The sequence below is a fragment of the Kogia breviceps genome, chromosome 5 (assembly GCF_026419965.1).
Source record: "Kogia breviceps isolate mKogBre1 chromosome 5, mKogBre1 haplotype 1, whole genome shotgun sequence".
Classification (NCBI taxonomy): domain Eukaryota; kingdom Metazoa; phylum Chordata; class Mammalia; order Artiodactyla; family Physeteridae; genus Kogia; species Kogia breviceps.
Window position 1 is genome coordinate 5,063,350 of NC_081314.1, and position 20,126 is coordinate 5,083,475.

A 20,126-nucleotide genomic window follows, 5' to 3' on the forward strand; every position below is an offset into this window, starting at 1 on the left:
CAACATTCGCATTATAGGGGTCCAAGAAGGAGAAGAGAGAGAGAAAGGACCCAAGAAAATATTTGAAGAGTTTATAGTCAAAAACTTCCCTAACATGGGAAAGGAAATAGCCACCCAAGTTCAGGAAAAGCAGAGAGTCCCATACAGGATAAACACAAGGAGAAACACGCCGAGACACATAGTAATCAAATTGGCAAAAAGTAAAGGCAAAGAAAAATTATAGAAAGCAGCAAGGGAAAAATGACAAATAACATACAAGGGAACTCCCATAAGGTTAACAGCTGATTTCTCAGCAGAAACTCTACAAGCCAGAAGGGAGTGGCATGATATAGTTAAAGTGAGGAAAGGGAAGAACCTACAACCCAGATTACTCTACCCAGCAAGGATCTCATTCAGATTCGATGGAGAAATCAAAAGCTTTACAGACAAGCAAAAGTAAGAGAATTCAGCACCACCAAACCAGCTCCACAACAAATGCTAAAGGAACTTCTCTAAGTGGGAAACACAAGAGAAGAAAAGGACCTACAAAAGCAAACTCAAAACAATTAAGAAAATGGTCATAGGAACATACATATCGATAATTACCTTAAATGTGAATGGATTAAACACTCCAACCAAAAGACATAGGCTTACTGAATGCATTCAAAAACAAGGCCTATAATCTGTGGTAAATCTGGACAATAAAATATTATTCAGAGCCAAAAGGACATGAGCTATTAAGCCATGAAAAGATATAGAGGAACTTTAAATGCATATTACTAAGTGAAAGAAGCCAATCTGAAAAGGCTACCTATGGTATGATTCCAACTATATTACATATTGGAAAAGGAAAAGCTATGGAGACAGTAAGAGGATCAGTGGTTGTCAGGGGTTGGAGTAGAGGGAGGGACGAACAGATGGAACAAGGAGGACTTTGGGGACCGTGAAACTACTTTGTGTGACACTGTAACGGTGGATACAGGACTATGCATCTGTCAAAACCCCAGGAACTGTACAATACTAAGAGGGAACACTAATGTCAATTATGGACTTTAGGTAATAATTATGTATCAATATTGGTTTATAAATTGTAACATAGGCACCACACTAATGCAAGATGTTAATTAAAAGGGAAACTTGGATTTGGGGGTGGGGGGAGGCAGGAATATGGAAACTCTCTGTACTTTTGGCTCAATTTTGTGGTGAAGCTAAACAAAAGCTCCAACAAATAAAATCTATTTTTAAAAAAGAACATTTACAGAAGGATAAAACATCAAACACCCAAAAATAAATCTAACAAAAAATGTCCAAGACTTCTATGTGGAATATTAGAAAGTATCATTGAGAGACATTTTTTTTTTTTTTTTTTTTTTTTTTTTTTCGGTACGCGGGCCTCTCACTGTTGTGGCCTCTCCCATTGCGGAGCACAGGCTCCGGACGCGCAGGCTCAGCGGCCACGGCTCACGGGCCCAGCCGCTCCGCGGCACATGGGATCCTCCCGGACCGGGGCACGAACCCGTGTCCCCTGCATCGGCAGGCGGATTCTCAACCACTGCGCCACCAGGGAAGCCCTGAGAGACATTTTAAAAGACCTATACAAATAGCCCTATTTATTGATGGCATATTTAATATTATAAAAATGTCAATTCTCCAGTAGCCTACAGACTTCATGCAATCTTGTGATTCTAAATGTTATGCAAAAATACAAAGTTTTAATAAGGACCAAACCACTTGAAGATTTGGCGAGAGGACTAGCTAGCTCTTCAGGATATGAAGACATAATGTAGTTCCAGTAATTAGGACAGTTTGATATTGGGACAAGGTAGAACAGTGGAACAGAATAGATCATTCTAAAACATAAACACAAATGAACACTTGATTTATGAACACTGTAGAAGAGTGGAATGAGGCTGGTCTTTCCAATAAATAGATCTAAGACAACTGGATACCCACATGGAAGGAAAAAACATGAGTACTACCTCCTACCAACAAAATTTCAGTTTCAGGAGAGTGCAGGCTTAAATGCAAAAGGCAATGCAATAAAGCTTTTGAAAGATAACATAAGACAGTATCTTCTTGTCATCAGGGTAGGGGAATATTTTTTAAAAAGGACACAGAAAGCAAGCCATAAAAGAAAAGATTTATAAATTAGATTTCATTAAAATTAAGAACATTTTTTTATCCAGAGACACCGTGAAGAGAATGAAAAAGCAGACCCTGAGAGGGGAATATATATCAATGTATATAACTAATAAAAATCTCTTAATCAGAATATCTAAAAACCTGGTAAAAGTAATAAATAAAAAGTTCATGGAAAAATGGCCAATAGGGACTTCGCTGGTGGCGCAGTGGTTGAGAGTCCGCCTGCCGATGCAGGGGACGCGGGTTCGTGCCCCGGTCCGGGAGGATCCCACGTGCCGCGGAGCGGCTGGGCCCGTGAGCCGTGGCCGCTGCGCCTGCGCGTCCGGAGCCTGTGCTCCGCAACGGGAGAGGCCACGACAGCGAGAGGCCCGCGTACCGCAAAAAAAAAAATGGCCAATAGACTTGAACAGGTAACTCACAAAGAAGGATATCCAAATAGAAAAAAATACGTATGGAAAGTTCTTAGCTTCACTACTAATTAGGAAAATGCAAATTCAAACGCCATTGAGGTATCATGACCATACCCATCAGAATGACAAAAATGAGAATGATTGACAATATCACGTTTTGGAGATAGTAAATAAATTGTTATATCCATTTTGGAAAGCAATTTGTCATTATTAACTAAAGTTGAAAATATGCAAACCCTATGACCCATCGATTACAAATACTTGTACAAAGGCTCCAAAAATCGCAAGTAGGAGACCCAGTTTGTGTGTTTCCCCAGATTCCTCTGGATGTTGTTGAGTTCCCAGATCTTGATTTCATAACAGACGAGTTTGCATGCAGCAGTGGGGTCTGCCCTTCTAGGGGGAAATACTGATAAGCAAGAGGGTACGACAATTTAGTTTTCTTTCTGTTGCCGGGTCCATCCCCAGCCAGTGGTGAAGTCCGGCTTCTGCTTTACGCTAAGCTCCCACAACCCAGCGGCTCTGGCTTTTTTGGGGTACTCTTTTCTTGCCAGAAGACAGGGTGTGTTTGTTCACCTGATAAACCGGTCAGAATGTCTTTGGTCTTGTTTTGTAACAACACTAGATGGAGCCCCTTCTTTTCGTTGCCGAGACTCTGGCAGGCAGCTCGGCAGCCCGCGTGGGCTCAGCAGTTTCTCTGCACCAGAGCTGGTGCCCTTGCGCTGCCTGCTTCGCAAGGATGTCATTCTCCGCCTACCGGGAAGTCTGCCCTCTGGGGGAGGATGGAGTGCATCTTTCCCTCGGAACAGCTGAGGAGCTTAAGGGGTCTCCTAGTTAGCTTTATTCTCCTGACTCTAGGCAAGCGTAGGATCAAATCATTTCAAACTGGCGGTTCACCGCCTTTTCCTTAGGGACCTGAGGGAAGCAGCATCCGTGAAACCCTCCTCCAGCGACAAGCTTGATTTCATCCGCTGAGAAGCAAAGGTCTCTCCGTGGCATACAAAGAAGGGCTCAAGACATGTTTATTGTCCGCTGGAAAAGAACATACCTCCCTGAGGAGAGGAGGGAGAGGATTAAGCAAGAGAAATGAGTAAGGGATTGGTCTGTAACCCACATGTACTGGGGTCTCTCTGCTCCTGGGAGACCCGGATCTCCACCGCCTAAGATGTTTGCAAATCCTGATGGGAATAGTCTGTTTCAACATCGCCTCTGCAAGGTGACGGTCCATGCTCAAGCAGGGCCTCCATTCACCACCGCACCCCCCACCCCCACTTTGTTTTCTCATTTGTCGATTTGCTCAGTTATGTATTGTCTGTCACTCCACTAGACTGTGAGTTCTCAGAGATCTTATCTATTTTGTTCAAGGCATTGTCCTCCTGTCCTAGAATAGTGCCGGGCAGGTATTAGGAGCTCAGTCGATGTAGAATGGATGCCCAGCTGGGATTCCAAACCCGACTGGATCAGTTTTGTCTACAGGTCATCTCCCACCCTGCACAATGTTGTTCCCGATCCTCAGTTTGCCAGCTCATTTGTGGAACTCTAGCCCTTCCCTGGGCACCCCTGAAAAACCTCCCACAGAAGGTGTCTTTGGTGTTAAAGTCCACTAAAAATAAGGGAAGAGAGAGGGGCTTACATAGGCGTGACCGGATCGTTTAACACTGAACAGTAGTGTTCCATGGGTGTAGCCTTCCATCTCCCCCCCATAATAGAACATCCCTAACGTTCTCGCCCCACAAACCTTCCTGGCGTCTCAGGATTTTGCTGTCTCTCTTCTCTTTCTCACCTCCCTTACTGTTTTCAACTCTCTTTCTCACACTTTCACGCAGAATAACTCAACTCAGCTCTTCCCTAGCAACTTGTCCCCAACTGAACTCTAAGCCCAGCTTTACCCACCTAAGACCCATCGACATATTAGCCTAATTAAAGAACTACCTCACTTAGCAAACACGGAGGTCCGAGATTTGACAATATTTTCTTAGCTTAGCACTGCCCTTTTCTTTACCACTAAGATTCTCCCCTGTTTATCTGATTCTGTTCCTTTATCCCCTCTTTCCCCACAAAAAGTTAGGTTAAAACACACCGTGTCCTTCCTATCCTCCAACATTTTTGTCTCGAATAAAAGTGGTTTAAAAGATGACAGATGGAGGGGAAATCCCTGGCGATCCCATGGTTACGACTCTGTACTTTTACTGTGGAGAACGTGGGTTCAGTCCCTGGTTGGGGAACTAAGATCTGGCAAGCCCCGCGTCAGGCCAAAAGAAAAAATAAAAAAGGAACCCTTAGGGAAGATAAATAAATCCTCTCAAAGTCTGAGCCTGAAACCTAGGGTAGCAGGAAGGAGGAGAGGGAAGCTTCCCTTTACTTGGCCTTGGTGACTGCCTAAAGAGACATGAGGGGCAGCTGTATTTATCAGCCTTCGGTCTTTTATTTACAGAGGAGAAGAGTCCAGAGGAGTCATCACCTTGATTCTTGAGTTGCCTCTGTTCCCCATAGGCCTCCTCTGACCTTTTATATGTGTTAAGTAAAACTAGCTGCTGAAATGGATCAATTCTGAAATCTCAGAGGCTTGAGACCACAGAGTTTCTTTCCCATTCCCATTGCGGTCCAATGCGGGTTGTATGGCTTCCAGGTGATCGTTCAGAGGCCCTTTCACCTTCTTCCTCTTCATCCTCTTAGCAGCTGGCGAATGGAGAAGCAGACGAAATGGAGATAAACGTGCATCTTGGCCCCTTGGCTCATTTGACCTTTTACAAAAGTCTTCTGGTCACAGTCCATTGGTTAGCACCAGGCACAGAGCCCATCTCTGTGTAAGAGGTGGCGAGGCTGCGAAACGTAGCCTGGTCAGGCTGGTCAGGAAGAGCGTGACTCCTTGGTGGTCAACCAGCCATGCTTGTTACACCAAATGGAAGATCCAATGTCCATCTGCGGATGAGTCACATACACTTGGCCTCCTTATCTTCTTCTAGCCAAATTCCTCATCTTTTCAGCCAGGGCTTCTACTCTCAGTCCCTTATAAGCTCCCCAACTGCTTCCCCTCTCCTCTTCTCCCAGACTGGTACCCTAGCTTAACTACTTTCTTGTCCCTGAAAAAGCTCATTTATTTGGGGCATCTGTATGTTGACCTGTTTCTTGACTTTAGCCCACTCTCTTGCTGGCTAAGCCCATGTCTCTCTGTTTCTGACTCCTCTTGGTGAATGTGCTGTCACATGTTCAGGGGTCCTCAAGACTCAAAGAGTCTTGAGTCCCCTTATCCAGCTAGGGGTTATATTTCTCAGCCTTCCCCACCCACCGACTTACGTCTAGATGGGCCAAAGGACTGATTCCCACCAAAGAAGTTTGAGCACCAGAGTTCGGTAAAGAGCCAGGTGGTTAAGAAACACAGGAAACTTTCCCATAGTCTCTTTCACCATCTGCCAGCTGTTGAGAGGAAGAGGTGCAGTTAAGGGAGAGGAGGCCTGGGCTATGAATGATCACATAGAGAGGCCATACCAGCTGCCTTGGGCCACTGGCCCACTTTCAGGAGGACAGCTTCTACAGTAATCATGTTGGATATATGAAAATTGGCCTCTGACTCCACCTCAACTCCTTTCTGACTTCTGTCCTTCCGTGGGGTCACTGTCCCCTAGTTTTCTTCTCCTTCTTCCTAGACTATTAAAAGCTTGAGGCATGTGCCTTTCAAAATAGTTTCTTCAATAAAAGTCTTTCCCAATAAGACTTCAAAACTCAGTAAAGGAAATATAGGCACTGTTATAGGCAGAGAGGGAGTGATACTTTTGAAAAAGGAACTTGCCTACAGCCCTATAAATCTCCTACAATTATTAATATCCATCATTTATTAATGATTATCACATGCTGTGCTAAGGACTATATATGTGCTTTCGCTGAATTTTTTTCTGCAGACTTGTGAGGTTGATATTCATATTTGTCTTCTCCAAGACATCTTGGACATCTAAACTAGGGACCATTTCTGGGAAATCTGCCAAGCTGTCTCCCTCTTCTTTCCTAAATTGGTTTAAAACATCTGCTCATTTTCCCCTGGCATGATAGTTCCATTCTATTCTTTGCATCCCTCTGGACTGTAAACTCATGTCTGAGAACATCCCTGTCTGTCACCTACCTGCCTACCTAGCTAGTCCTCTGCTCGTGTTCAAAGGGATTTGAGGCAGCCTATGTCTTATACATATTTATAAATCCCACAGAACTTAACTGAGCAACTTTTTCATAGAAGATGCTTAATAGCCATATATTTGAATAATGGATGAATTCCAGTGATTTAAGTGTTACATTCTAACTACTCCTGTAGTCCCCAAACCTAACTGCATGTCAGACTCAAACAGGAGAATTTGTTACTATATCAACATTTCGGAGGATGGGTTTCAGAAATGTCTATTTTTAACAAGTTCCCCAATTGACTCTGAAGCAGCCAGCTTGATCCCAGCCTGCAGACTGGCATTTGAAACCCCACGGAGCATTCTGTCTTTCTTCACCCCAGAATCCTATAATATCACCCCTTTCCCCCACCATCCATGCTGCACTAACCATTTTCTCTTAACAAACAAACACCAGCAACCAAGCTGGTCCATCCTGAGAGTCTCACCATGAGACAGAGATATACCCCGAAGTCTAGAAAATGGTAAGCTCTACTAGACATCAAAACTTTCCCCTACCGGGCTTCCCTGGTGGCGCAGTGGTTGAGAATCCGCCTGCCGATGCAGGGGACACGGGTTCGTGCCCCGGTCCGGGAGGATCCCACATGCCGTGGAGCGGCTGTGCCCATGAGCCATGGCCGCTGAGCCTGCGCGTCCGGAGCCTGTGCTCCGCAACGGGAGAGGCCACAACAGTGAGGCCCGCGTACCGCAAAAAAAAAAAAAAACAAAAAACTTTCCCCTACCAATCAGCTCCTACCTACAAATGGGTGACCACTTCTACAACCCCCTCCTCCCCCCAAAAAACACCAGAGCCACATTTCCTGCGTGTGTTTTACCATGTTGCCTATTTCACCCAGCAATAGACCCTTGAAAGTCTCCACAGTGAGTTTTGCCTTTAAATTCTTTTCACATCATCTTAGTATTTGGGGATCCCGTGTTCTCAGATGACCTGAATCCACTGTTTTCTCATGCTGACCCTACCTGCAGCATACTCTTTGGGTTAGCTTTTTGCAAAGAGGCTATTAAAGTAGAACAGGCAGATTCAAGGAAACCACCATCTGGTTTCCACACTGCAGATGCCCACATGAGCCTTGAAAAACCTAGCTGGGGAGGAGGTGGAAGATCCTGTGGGCTGGCTGATAAAGGAAGAAATGAGAAGGTTACTTTTTTTCCTTAATGTTCCTACAATTGATCCTAATCACCATAATGTGAGAGAGAGAGGAAACTGTAATCACCCTTAGAGAGTCTGGAGCATCTAAGGCTTAAGAAACAACCTGAATTTTGTGTTCTGTATTCTAGAGGCACATTATATGGCCACCTTGGTAGCTCTTCAGTGCTGCCAAGAATGGAACTCTTATCTAATCAATTCCACTTTTTCTCTTGTTTGTACTTTCTGGCCAAATTCCTCTTGTGACAAAAGGAGTAAGAAGACGTTCCACCTCTATGTATATATGTGTATACCTTTTCATTACCTGTGTATCTATAACTTAGGTAATGAAACTTATTTTCTCCATCTCTCCATTTGCTAAAGACAAGGTAGAAGTCTGGCTCTGAAAAATTGATTTTGATTTAAAAAATTTAGAATTTTAGAGCTGAAGGAAACCCAACCAAACCTTTTGCAGGAGATAAAGTTGAAACCCAGAGGGACAAAGTAAGCTGCCCAAGTTCACACAGTCAGTTAGAACCAGCTCCATAGCGATGTCACGGATGGGCCCCCCCACCTCTCTTAAAAGAAGGATATGTTGCGTCTGCTGCTGTGAGGGCAGTTGGCAGAGAGCCTTTAGCAGTCAGCCTCTGTAGGGTGAACCTCGGCTGCAAAGAGCCGCCTCTCCCGGGGACAGACCCTTCCTGGGGCGGCTCATATCCAGTGACTGACTGAGGTGGAAGCAGAAAAGCCCAGCCTTTTGACCTAACGTGGGACACCTTGAAGGGCCATTTTAGCTCCAGAGCTCCCTGTAGGGTTGGCTGAGGCTGTCAGGCCGCCAGTGGGGCTAGTTTCTCCCAACGCTTTCTTTCCCCCTTTTCACAAATGTTGATCCTAAAACCACTACTGAATGAACATCCAGCACACTAACCTTCATTTCAGAGAGTGCTTGCAAGAGAACACAACCTTGAATAAGACCTAAAATAAAAATTGTGTTTAAAATAAAAGCTGGTTCCTTCTAAAATGTCCATTTTAGAAGTACGTGTGTGAGTGTGCATGTGTGTGTGTGCGTGTGTGTGTGTCCCTGAGTGTAAACGTGTATATATGGATACATGTCCATATGCGTCCAATGTCTCTTCATTTTTTAAAAACTTATCCATTTTGGGGGTGGAAAAACACCTCCTAATTTTTTTCATCATGCACTGTCAGGCTTTCGCCTCTCTAGAGAGATGGTGGTCATCTGGTCTACATGAATAATGGGTCTGGCATTGGCGTGGCTTGGCTTAGCGTGTGCAAGATTATCTCATACTGACGTCACATCCTAGCAGCCAATGAGGGACTGGATGAGAAAGCAAAGATCACGGGAAGAGAACCACTAGGACCCCTGCAGTCTTCCACCTCACCTACGGACAGTGACCCCAGAAAAACAACCTATAGTCACCCTAGTTAAAGCCAGAGCAATCTATCACACATCAGAAAAAAATGCTGTATCTCTTCATATTTTCCCCATCCCCACCGTCTTCATGGTTTCGAAATTGCACTTCTAGATGCAGTTGGACACTCCGTTGGCTGAGGCAGTGGTCGCTCCTTTGTGCCATCTCAGCTCCAGACTCTCTCCTGGCTTCTTAGCTGCCCCCGCCTCACCCCTTACCTTACCTTGCCTTCAAGAAGCCTGACCGCAAGTCAAGGACAGTCACACCCCCCATCCTCCACCCACCCCGGACAATACTTCTTCCTTTTTCTTGTGCCTTTCCCATCTCACTGGGTCTCATATGCTAGCTGAATGATCTTGGATAACTCAGTGTCCTCATGTAGAAATGGGGTCATGGTTCCTACCTCACAGGGTGTGGTGAGGACCGAATGGGATTGTGTTGTGAGGGCTTTAGCCACAGAGCACTTCCTAACAGTCAGTCTCCTGATCCAGTCCCTCAATGCTGATTCACTTCTCCTTCAACCACTGTCCTATCCCTGTCCATACACCTCCTCTCAGCAAAGGAGGGGTTCATTCATAACACTTGCTCCATTTTTAAGACATGATGAGGTTATATGACTTCAGTCAGGCCCAAACTTACACCCCAGAATTAATCTGCTGTACCTAAGGATATCTTTATCAATTATTATGCATACGTAAAATAGCCATGCACTTAAAAGTATTCTCACAAACTTGACATTTGAAAGGGAATTCTAAATGTATACCACATTTCAACCACTTTGCAAATAACTTAGGTTTTTTTCAGGTCTTTCCGGCTCCTTCTACTTATATCCCATGAACATCACATTGTAAAGTCTTGACACACTGACATTTTAAAGAGCTTTCATTTTAAGCCGTTCCTCTTCGAAGATTTCTCGCCACCATCCCCCGTCTACTCCGTCTTAAGAATGAAAATATCAGAGGGATAAGGGAACAGATACTATAACTAAAAACAGAGTTAGGTGCGTGTTTGATGAACAGATTGCATTGTCGGGTTATAGAAAGGACAGACTGCTGCTCTTATAAAACTTTAGAAGACCCTAAATTTGTTTTCAGTGGGGAATAATCAGGATGGAAAAGAAGAGAAAAAAATAACATGAGGAATAAAAATAGAGGTAGATATTATATTCAAGAATATAGTATATGTTTTTGGAGACAACCATTATAAAGCCGAAAGTTGATAGATACGGTAAAACAAAACGAAACAGATTATCAAGGGTTTCTCTATGCCCTTGGTAATGCCATCTACCTTATAAAACATATATAATGCTGTGACACTTTTTAATTTTTAAATTATTATTATTATTATTATTATTATTATATTTTATGTGAATTTATCAGTATCATGATTTGGGGCCTAATCCTATTCTTCAAATTTCTAACAGAAACTCCATAGAATAAAGAAATGTAAAAGTTTCCACAAAATTCACACAATGACAGTATAAGGCATCCTTTCCCTACAATATGGGTCTTCAGTACTTCTGCTAACAATAAACTAACACTTATGGAATGCTACTTTGTGCCAGACACTGTTCTAAGTACTTACCGTATTAACTCACTTATCTTTCTCAATCCTGTGTGAGCCGGCTACTTCACTTTATGGTTGTGTAACCCTTTGCACTTTACAGTTGAAGAAACCAAGGTAGAGATGACTCTGGTCTGAGACGTGGCTCTCTCTGCTTCCGGTGTGAACTCTGCCATCGCTCGTAACAAGACTGTGAGTCTCCCGGTTTCAGACTGTCAGTTTCTCCTCTGTAAAATTGGGCCACCCCATGGCATCATCTCAAAGGATTCTGCTTCCTCTGAAATACCCTGGTTTCGTGCTTCTATATTTTGTTCCTAGAAAGCTGGATTTGGAACTCCTAAAACATCTTTTTTTAAACAGAAAACAAGTAAGACTTATAATGAAAGCCTCAGCATTCGTCTGAAGGTGTAGAGCTGTGTTGCCTGCAGAGTTTGTCTTGGGAGGGACCAGTTTATACTGCAAGCAAAAAAAGAATAAGAAGTTATGGTTGAGGGGGTCACCACATCAAAAGAAAAATAGCTATATACATATAAGCTTAGAAGAGAGTAGGATGTGAACAAGCCTTCAAGGGTAGGTAAGTGGGGGATGTAAGAGGGGAACTGAACACTGCAACATATTTTCCCTTTGAGAAGACCATCTGTTGAAGTTGTGACCATGAGAACAATGTCGGATTTGAAGGATCTGGAATACACGAAGGGAAAGAGATGCTGAGAAATCTTTTGACGGAGCAATTTCCAGACAAGCAAGGGAAGTCATGTGACTTGCCCTTCTGGTCCCACAAAAGTATGCAGGTTCTTGGAGGGCAAACTGTGTAGTGTACTCTGGCTGAAAGAAAGTGATTCAAGGCCCACGATAACAGAGCCCGCCGCAGGGAGGAAGGCGGACATGGGGAGTGCAGGCATTCAGGCACGCGGGAACTGTGATAGGAGAAAGAGTATGGATTCTGTCAGAATAAAGAAGGAGCATTTAAATGGGGCAACGACAGAACATTAAAGCTCTTGAGACCTTATACATCTTCGACCTCTCCTACTTCCAGGATACAGACAGGATACAGACACTGAGATACAGACCCTGAGACCCAGGGAAGTGAACGGACTTTACAAAGATGGCTGCTCTCGAAATCAATGCATTGAGGATTAAAAAGAGCATGAATTTGAGAAACAAGATTGACAGAAAATATTCTCGTTTACTCTCTTAAAATATGGGAATAACACCAAGAAGGAAAAAAACAAAACAAACAAAACCTTTCTCAACAAAGGCACCAAGTGGTCATCCTTGGGCCCTTCAGCAATCTGTTTTGAAGGTTATATTGTAGTATTAATTTATCATGCCTTCTAAAACTACTGATAATGCTTTTTTTAGGTAAGAAATTATGAATCAGCTGAATGAACAAGCGTATCTACTGTTTCTACCATATCTAATTTAGGGTAACATTAATAACCGAAGATGCTCAGAGTGCAACAATGCAAGCAACAGAAAATATGTTCTTTTAAAACTTACCAAACAAACCCGAACAATCCTCCGTACAGGAAGGCAGCTGTGATACAAGGGCTCGAGAAACAGAAGAAAAGGAATGGAAAATCTACCCATGGTTATTTTTAGCGGTTGTAATTTTAAAATTTTATGTGTTAAAAGTGAAAAAGAATTCCTCAGAATGGAAATTAAGATTCATCACCGAGAAGGAAAAATAATGGTGTGAGTTTTCACTGTTTTAAAGAGTGTTTTAATCTAGCTTCCAGACCTATGACCTACTATAGTTCTCCATGCCTCACGGTTTTTTAAAAAATGGAAAAATATGCACATAGTAAAGTGCCTTGGAAGTATTTTTTATGATTAGAAACTGAAGTTCTGAGCAGTGAGCCAGGCCTCCGGGTCGTTCTCCTGGAGCCAGTATTGAGCCCATTGCGTAGATCTAAGGAATGGAGCTGTGGCATCTTTTGTTTCGTCTTCTATCTTAGATCAGATTGTCACTAACATTTGGTCCCTGCCTTTCTAAGAGGAACCAATTTCTATCCCTGTTTTTTGGCTCCGGATTCTTCCTGTGAAATTATGACCCCACATGCTGTAAGGGGACCAGGAATGAAGGTCGTCAGAACAGAAAGGGCCTTCACTTTCTTTTCCTTTAATTAAGAAACAGTTTAAAAACCGAACAGCCCATGGACCTCGGACATGCAGAGTCTTGGGGGCAGCTTCGTGCAGCAGGCAAGAGGGGGAAGGGGCGGTGACTGACACGCCGCTCTTCTGAGAGGCTGCCCTCCGCTGCCCTGAGGTCTCCCCCAATGAGGCCAAAAGCACCCCAGAGCTGAGTGCAAGCAGCAGGACAGCCTGCCTTCAGAAAGAAAGTCTCTCCTGGTGGCTCTGAGGACCTAACTGGCCCGAAGGTCATAGGTAAATGCTTGAGCTGGGATTGGAGGCGTTTCAGCAAGTCTGATACCTCTCGGTAAATATCCTTTCTGAGAGTAGCCTGACACGCCAGCTTATACGGTCTGCGGCTGCCAGGTGGCTCTTGGGCCCTTTGGGGCAATAGCTATCCCTGTACGGTCAAGCTCTTTCCTCTGTGAGAAGAGGTCACCCTCCTCAGATGAGACTGAAGAGTAGTTCTGAGTTCAGTAACACTGAAGAGTAGTTTTGTGTTCCTCCTTTGCAGAGCTTACTCTGAATTTAAAAATTATTGGGGACCTGTTTTGGAGGGTTTCGAGCTAGCATTTTTAGTGATGATTTCTCCCTCAGATTAATTTCTTCATCTCCTTCACTTCATTGGGCCACCACGATTTCTCCCCTGGATTACCGTGACTGGTCTTAATGAGGCTCGCTCCCTCGTTTCTGTCCTCTTCCCCGCCATCTAAAGAATCTTCTCAAATCACAAATCACAAATCTGACCGTGAGCCTCCCATGCTCACAGCCCTTCACTGCCTCCCCTTATCCTCTGATGGACATCAAGGACCACTAGAATCTGGCTCTCCCTGTCTGTCCTCTCCCTTCATCATCTTCCTCTTCCCACCATGTCGGGCTCCATACACTTCCTGCTTGGGCCAGGCCTCCCCCATTCTGATTTGCCGGTGCCCAGTGCGAACTCATTTTTAGACATCGAGTCCAATGCCCCGCCGTGGGAACCCTTCTCCGGCTCCCTTCGCCTGGGTCAAGCATCCCCCTCCGCTGGCTATTCCAACCTGTCACTTCTGCGCACAGAGGGCTTGACTGTGTACACGTGCATCAACCTCACCAGACAGTGAGCTCCTAGAGGCCAGAAGCTGGGTTTCGTTCTCGAGTCCCCAGAGCCTGGTCCAGGGCTTGACACTTGCAAGAGTATCTTGACATGTGTCTGGGGCATGAATGAAGGGTTTCATCGAGCCCGAGAACCGGGGGGGAGGAGCTGCTGACCACTAGGAGGGAACATGGCTGCTTCTTCCATATTCCTTTCCTCACCGAGGCCAAGACGGTGCCAGGACTCCCCAGTCTCCCCTCGGCAGCCAGGGAGAGGGTGAGGAGAGGGGCCTTTGTTCCTCCTCCAGATGGCTGGAGCTGGGGTAGAGCCCAGCAGCTGTGTTTGGGTGGAAGGCGAGAGGACAGATGGCCTGGTGTCTGTTTGCAGACAGCCTGAGAGACTGCAGCCCTGGTGCAAGGCATTCTCCGAGGTGGACTCCACAAGACAGTGGTGAAGTAGGGAAAACGGCAGGGCGGACCGCTGTGTTAGCATTCACTGCTCAGACACTGGCCGGAGAGACTGCTGGGCAGCAAAAAGAGAATCCTTTATGCACAGGACCCTTGTGTTTCTGGCGGTGGCTTTTAACTTTTCATTCTAAACAGAGCCTTTCCTATATGAAAACTCTCTTAATTACTGTCATTTAAAAATTGGTTTAACACGAGCTAGCCTCATTAGGTTTCAGTTTTGCCTTCTGCAAATTTTGGCAGCCAGTGAATTATTCATTGGCGGTAGGGGTGAGTGAGCAGGGCTGGGGGACTTCTGCTCAAAATATTTAGAATCAGAACACGATACAAGGTCTAGTCATTTGTACCAGGGAAGCAGTCACGTGTTTACAGACTTAGATGGAAATGGGCTCACTGCTCTCCTTATATCATCAGAAAATTATTTATGTTTAAAAAATGGGTAAGATCCTCAGAGGACCAGGGTGAGAGCTGAGGGCAGTGCTATGACCTCCTGGCTGACTGCTCCTCCTCTCCAGATCCAAAGCCAGTCAGTCCAAAAAGCAAGGCACAGTGTCACACTTGTGTCCCAGGGATGTGTATGTGGCTTCCCTAAGATGCCAGTTGGTAATGGACATGCTTATGAGACAGCCCCTTCAAAGTCTATGATACTTTGATCATCCATTTTGATTATCTTTTTCTTAATTAATCACTCAAGCCACAACTCTAAATCACTTTTTAGTTTCTGCATGTCGTAAAACAGAGCATGGGAAAGATGGAATGTCATGGCGCTTTACATAGTGTGGGTATAAATTATCCCTCCCCAAATAATTTTTTTAAATAAATTTATTTATTTATTCACTTATATTTGGTTACGTTGGGGTCTGATGCGGCGTGCAGGCTTCTCACTATGGCGGCTTATCTTGTTGCAGAGCACGGGCTCTAGGCGCATGGGCTTCAGTAGTTGTGGCACATGGGCTCAGTAGTTGTGGTGCGTGGGCTTAGTTGCTCCACGCATGTGGGGTCTTCCCGGACCAGGGCTCGAACCCGTGTCCCCTGCATTGGCAGGTGGATTCTTAACCACTGTGCCACCAGGGAAGCCCCTACCACCATATAATTTTTAACAGTAATAAGGAATCTAGTTCTACCCAGAATCATTTGGGGGTATCCCAGTGAGGAAACTGGAATTGTCTTCTTTCTTCCCCCCACCTTGCCCCTCACCCTTCAAAAATCCACATCCCCACTTAATAGATGAAGGGAATCCTTTAAAGTCTGAGCATCCTAATATCCGTGGTTCTTTAAGGCACCTGTAACAAAACAGAGCTATGGCCAGAGGAGCTTCCGACTCCCTTTCCTGTTCCTGGCACTTTCGAGTTCTCTTACCAAGTGTTCTTGGCTACCAGATAGGCCTTACTTAGCCTGAGGGGTCCAATATGGTAGCCACCAGCCACATGTGGCTTATTAAGTCAGAAATTTAAAGTAAGTAAAATTAAATACAGTGAAATAGTCCCTCAGTCACACTAATCACATTTCCAGTGCTCAATGGGTACATGCCGCTAGTGGTTACCTTATCGGACAGCACAGATACAGAGCATTTCCATCATCACAGAGCGTTCTGTTGGATAGCACTGCTTAAGACGATTTAACTAGGCAATTCACTTCAGCATCGGTTCAGGCTTGCTTGATTTTATGGCTGAATTGACCCATTGTTTGAATTTATTAATCGGTTCAGTTGGGCTAACTGTGCACTCCGGCAGCTGTTGAGGAGATGGCAAGAGTGATTTGTTCCATAAAATGGCAGTGGTAATAGTAAAAGCATGAATGATAGTAATAGCTGACGTTTACTGAGCGCTTACGATCCAGGCACTGTGCTAAGCACTTCATCTGTGTTACCTCATGACCTTCACAACTCTCTTATTATCCCAGTTTAACAAGAGAGAAAATTAATAGCAGAGATGGGGAGAGTCTTTAACGTTCGTCTAATCCGACGCTCTCCGTTGGCAGAGCTGACTCTGGAGTCAGACTGCCTGGGTTTACTTGAGTGACCTTGAGCGAGTAACCCTCTTTGTGCCTCAGGTTCCTCATCTGTAAAGTGAAGGAAATGACAGGATCTCTCATAAACTGTTGGGAAAATTCGACATCAATAGTTCACATAAACTATTAAGTGTTAACTGCTTTTTTTTTTTTTTTTTTTTTTTGTGGTACGCGGGCCTCTCACTGTTGTGGCCTCTCCCGTTGCGGAGCACAGGCTCCGGACGCACAGGCTCAGCGGCCATGGCTCACGGGCCCAGCCTCTCCGCGGCATGTGGGATCTTCCCGGACCGGGGCACGAACCCGTATCCCCTGCATCGGCAGGCGGATTCTCAACCACTGCGCCACCAGGGAAGCCCGTGTTAACTGCTTTGATTGTTTATTACAGGTACGGAAAACCCAGGGAGATTAAAGACATGCCCCAAATCACACAGCTAACACCAGCTTAGCACTCTTTCTGTTATACCTGCATATAAATCACCTTGGCCCTCCCTTCCACCTATCCACATGCTTTCAACTAGCCTGCCCCCTTTTGTCATCACCACTCGGCGGCCAGCTGCTAGTATCAGAGTGACATCAGCGCTTTTCCACTGGCAAACAGCGCAATGACTGTTCCATGCAGGCAGCCAATTACCAGGGCTTTTTGGCTTGGTGATAATTGGAGAATAACCTAGATGATCTCCAGGGTCCCTGTCACTCCCAAGAGGATCTGAGCCAAGAAAGTAAAGGCAGTTTCCCCGGTTAGGTAAAAGAGAATAAATCTTCTGGCACAGTTGTATGGATCCAAGATAAGACTCCTGACATTTTTCTATAGGAGGATAATAGTTGAAGAAGAAAAATGAGGAAGGGAAAAACAGGTAGTTCACAAGACTGGCCCAGTCCGTGTGGCCACCTATCTAGGGCATAAATGTTTCAGGCCTTAGTTAAGCGCTTGTAGGTGTGTTCGTGTGGTTCCCAGGCCCAGGCCCGGCCAGAGAGACTCTCTTTGGTTTACTCCTGTGCTGATTCAAGATGCTCACGCTAGAGGATATCAACTCACTGAGGGTCTGTGTGTTTGGGTCTGTCTGCCCTGACCTGGAAATTTGAGGGCAGGAGAAGAAAATTCTCTTATGCATCATCATAAGTGCATACAGATCACTGGAATTCTTATTAAAATGATTCAGTAGGTCTGGGGTGAGATTTTGTATTTTTAATAAGCTCGTAGGTGATGTAGGTGCTTCTGGTTCAAGGTCCACACTCTGAATAGCAAAGATCTATAGGACTTTTATGGCAACAGCTGGTAACTGGAGATCTCTGAACTCAGAATCTTCCCGGTCAATGTCATCTCTTCCGGTCCTGCTGGTGTAGATATCTGAGGCTTAAACTCAGTTCCCTTCCAAGCATTTGCACAGGCCCCAAAATGCTTCTTGAGAACAGCCTTGTCCCAGCCTGCCCCCACAGAGGTAGGCCACCTCCAGATCTTACAAGGCAAGGTAATCCTTAAGTAGGCTAGCATTCACATCTACTTCTTTCTCTTTCTTGTCATTGCTAATTTAGGTGGTAAGGGCTACCCTCTGGAGGGAAGGGAAGGGAAGGGAAAGCCTCGTATCCAATGTATATAAAGAACTCTTACAATTCAACAATATAATTAAAACATTCTCAACACCATTGGTTTTTCAGGGAAATATGAATCAAAACCACAGTGAGACACTACGTCATACCCGCTAGGGTGGCTATAATAAAAAAGAGAATAGCAAGTGTTGGCAAGGATGTAGAGAAATTGTAACCTTCATACACTGCATAAGGTAAAATCATGCAGCCACTTTGAAAAACAGTCTGGCAGTTCCTTAGAATGTCAAACATACAGTTACCATTTAATCCAGAAATTCTGCTCCTAGATATATAGCCAAGAGAAATGAAAATGTATGTCCACAAATAAGCCTGTACATAAATGCTTATAGCTGTATTATTCATAACAGTCAAAAAGTAGGAACAATCCAAACGTCCACAAACCAATGAATGGATAAAAATATGGAATAGTCATACAAGAGAATTGTTTTAGCCCGTTCAAGCTGCTATTACAAAATACCATAGACTAGGTGGCTTCAACAACAGACTTTTATTCCGCACAGTTCTGGAGGCTCGGAAGTCCAAGATTAAAGCACCGGCAAATTCAGTGTCTGGTGAGAACCCGCTTTCTGCTTCACAGATGGCTATCATGTTGCTGTGTCCTCACGTGGAAGAGGGGCGAGGAAGTTCTCTGGGGTCTCTTTTATAAGGGCACTAATTCCATTCGTGAGGGCTTCATTCTCATGAACTATTTACCTCTCAAAGGCTCCACCTCTTAGTACCATCACATTGCGGGTTAGGGTTTCAACAAATGAATTTGTGAGAGGGGACAGAAATATTCATTCCATGGCAGGAATATAATTTTCAATAAAAAGGAATGAAAGGGCTTCCCTGGTGGCGCAGTGGTTGAGAGTCCGTCTGCCGATGCAGGGGACACGGGTTCGTGCCCCGGTCCGGGAAGATCCCACGTGCCGCGGAGCGGCTGGGCCCGTGAGCCATGGCCGCTGAGCCTGCGCGTCCGGAGCCTGTGTTCCGCAACGGGAGAGGCCACAGCAGTGAGAGGCCCGCGTACCGCAAAAAAAAAAAAAAAAAAAGGAATGAAAAACTGATACCGGTCACAACATGGATGAACCTTGAAAACATTATACTAACTGAAGGAAGTCAGTCACAAAAGGCCACATATTGTATGATTTCGTTTATATGAAATACCCCAAACAGGCAAATCCATAGAGACAGAAAACAGATTAGCAGGTTGCCAGAAGCTGGGGAGACGGAGATTGGGAAGTTACCGTCCAGGGGTTCTTTGGGGGATGATGAACGTGTTGATGGTTGTACAACTCTGTGAATTTACTAAAAACCACTGATTTGTACACTATAAAGGGTGAATTTTATCATATATGAATTATAGCTCAATGAAGTTGATAAAAATCTCCTAGGGGTGGAGGCTTGGGGAGCACATCTTGAGAAAGCCGTACGTCCACTACCTCCATCCAGGGGTGGTACTCTGCTCCCACAAGGAGGCTGTGCTTCCTCTTCTCTGTCCTGGAAAACTTACCCCTCATTATGTGCTCTCTCAGGTCTTGGTAATATGTCTATATTGAAAGGAATCCCACTGCAGATTTTTGAGTGTGCTGATATATTGCGTTTTTTCATAGGTTGTGAAACCCTAGAAAAATTTCCAGACCAAATCTGATTAAATGAGCTTAACATCTGATGCTGTGAGAGACTGCTCTGTGTCGTGTCAGTAGCGTGACAACAAGCCTGCTAGATTTGAGTTAAAGAAGTTACGCGAGCTCAGGTCAACTGGCATTTCCCATTCTGCTTTTGAACAATTCAGTTCTCACTTAGAGTCCGTGGACCTCTGCGAAGCCAAACCAGAAAGAGGTTCACACGAACTTTGCTTTTAGAGAATGATGGCTTTCTTTCATTTAATAAAAACGGGCACCTACTTCACTGTATCTGTTCAAAAAGAGCTGACAGTTATTATTTGCTGCTAAGTAAGACTGAAGTCCATGTCAGGTCTAGATGGCTATCAGTATCCTTAAAAGGATGAATATTCCGTCCCAAACACAAAATTTTAAAT